Source organism: Anarrhichthys ocellatus, unplaced genomic scaffold (genome assembly GCF_004355925.1).
Source record: "Anarrhichthys ocellatus isolate YVR2014 unplaced genomic scaffold, GSC_Weel_1.0 scaffold69, whole genome shotgun sequence".
Taxonomy (NCBI): domain Eukaryota; kingdom Metazoa; phylum Chordata; class Actinopteri; order Perciformes; family Anarhichadidae; genus Anarrhichthys; species Anarrhichthys ocellatus.
Genome location: NW_022280099.1, coordinates 588,141 through 591,134, shown reverse-complemented (window position 1 = coordinate 591,134; position 2,994 = coordinate 588,141).

Here is a 2,994-nt window from a genome sequence, read left to right as displayed (position 1 = left end):
ACACACACACACACACACACACACACACACACACACACATGATCACATTGAATAAGGCAGAACACAGATGTGCGGTAGCCATCATGGAAGATCATGTCACTCCTGCTTTGTTATGGACAGTGTGAGGGGATGCACTGGTGGCAGAAAACGGGCTAATGTGAATCGGAGGTTTTCCCCTGCTGGTGGCTGCAGAGGGCTCGTTAGCTGCTGGATAAACTAACAGCTGGTTGGATTTCTTTTCATGCCTTTATTAAACAGTTAACAGGAGAGAGAGACGGGGAATGACGTGCAATAAACGTGGTCAGCATCCTAAACCTCCAGCCCACCAGGGCGCCGCTGCCCGGTTTCTATACAGACAGCAGAGCTGCAAATACAACATCTTTCTTTAAAAAGGACAAAATATAATATAATCCTTATCAGACTCCAGGATACTCAAAATAACCCAAGCTGACCTCCGGTGTCAGGAGAGGACATTGGTAGATTGCTAGAAGTTATTCGCCCTCTTTAACTAGTTCCACAGAATCTGCGACAGCCTGCATGACAATGTGGACAGCAGGGATGTTAACATTGCAAGTCTATATGCAGAGATATGCTTGAAAATAATTGATTTATGCTAATTACCCTCCTATAGAGCTGTGGTTGTCAACCTTTTTGAGTCCTGAGCCCCCCAGATTCAGCACCGGGGACATTTTTGACTCACAAACCCCCGATGCCGACCCGTTGATCGATCATGAACTGTCTGCACCTCCTTTGTCACTTTTAAAACATCTCCACATGAGCTGTATGCTGCCAAGTGGTTTATTCTGTTATTTTGTCTTCATAACCATCTGGTGACCCGTAGAAGTTAAGAACCGCTGCTGTAGGAAACGCATCTATTATTCTGAACGTTTGAAGGTGAGACAGAAAAAGCCTCCCGCTGCATAGAAAGAGGAGAGAGACGTGATCAGTCGTACAAATGTGTAACCTGTGCACACGCCGGACTCTCTCTACTGGAAGACGGTCAGTTATTAATAAAACGGATGTGGGGAGAGAGAAGTTAAAGCCCCGCCTACTTTTCCACCTGGAAACGTGGCGACGCCTCGTCCCTTGTCGTCTACAGGTCTAAAGTTTTGATTGATCCCTTAAATCAGAGCAGGACTTGAAGGCATCATGATCTCATAATCTCTCATGGCGACCATTGAAAATGCAAATATTGTGTGTAGTCTGATCGGCATTCAGTACTGAAGATGCGCGTCAACGACGTAAATGTCAACAGATGTTTTATTTTTCTTGGAGAAAAACTATAATCTCAAATGAAAAACATCCGTGTCAATATGTCCCACCAAAGCACTTATTGTGCTGAAATTGAAACATCTGTGTCTGCTGGAAACTGATGAAGATCAATAACTTTGTCATGTTAATTGGCACAAAATGTCCCCGGTTGAAGACGAGCTGAGACGCGAGACTTCTGTCTCGATATGCTGATCAGCCTTTACTCTGGACTTTCTACTTCTGATGGCTTCTGTTGTGCTGTTTTATTTAAATGTGCACACGAGCCTGTTTTCTGCACACCTCGCACTCTCCGTCTCTGCTGTTGGCCACTGAGCGGATCCCCTGCAAGAATCAGGGGCAAGTGCCTTGCTCAGGGACGCCTCGGCAGCAGGTTCATCTGGATCTATCGGATCACTTCCATGATGGCTGCCTCTGTACCCGTGTAGAGCAGCACACGCCATTATGCTTCATATCTCTAACATATATAAATATATATCGAATATCATGCAAAGCTATGCAACAGTTGATTCTCTCACAGCTGTAAAGAGGCTCATAGTGTCGACAGGTGAGCAGGATTAAGATTACACATACATCTACGTGTGTACATAAGATGAGATATCAGTTATTTATATCCACCAGCCAAACTTAATGATGAAATCTAAATGAAGAGTCCATTTTCTAAGGAAAGTAGTGAGTCAGTCAGTTCAACACTTCACTCCCCAGAAGAACAAAACCGTGTTGGTTGTTTAACAAGCTTTTCCCCCAAAACACAGAGTCCCAGTAAATGCACCTCAAATCCCCCAAAACAACTGAACACAATCTGCACCAAAGTGGCTGCATGTGACCGACTCAGAGCAGCAGCAAATCTATTTATTTTTTAATATTGCAGAGTAACTTATATCACCATATCTAACACAGATGTATGAACAGTAACCACTATATCAATAACTGATTACTTACACGTGTTTTAATGTCTAATACTGGTTTTGTGGAAGGCCACTTTAAAACGTTTTCTTGGTTTTCTTAAAATCAATGTCTTGATTTTAGTAATTAATTATAAAAACATATTATTTGAATCTACAATTTGCCAATTCTATTTCATTTTTTATTTATATTTGAAATGGTTTTTTAAATAGGTTTTTAATGCGTCCGCCCAGCAAACCAGAAATCTGACCAATCAGAGCTTTTAGTGATTTACAAAAGTATAACAAACAAAAGAAACACAGAATGACCAAACAGAATTATAAACGGTTTAAAAAAACAATTCTAATCACTTTTACATTTTAATTAAATGCTAATTTTACATGTATAACTTTATTGATCGATTAAACACGTTTAGTTACAGCACTCCAGCCTCCGTACATAAACCACAGACAGTAAGCCGGCAATATAGAGACAGATGGAGCCAGTTTAGAAGTTTAGCAGGAAGTGATTCAGAATGAGCTGTGAGTAACTTTAAAATCTAGTGCGTGTGTGTGTGGGGGTGGGGGGGGGGGGGACACCACCTCTTCCGGTGGCTTTGTCTCCAGTTTGAGAGTTTTTCTGTCAGCGAATTCGCCAGAAAACTTTGCCACTTGTCAGCTTTTGCGAGCAAACTTTTTTTGGCGAGAGAATGAAGGGGCGACCCCTGTGATCTGAGCCCTGCACTCCCTCACACACACACACACACAGACACACACACACACACACACACAGACACACACACACACACACACACCTTTCAGCGCAGGATTTTTCGGCTTT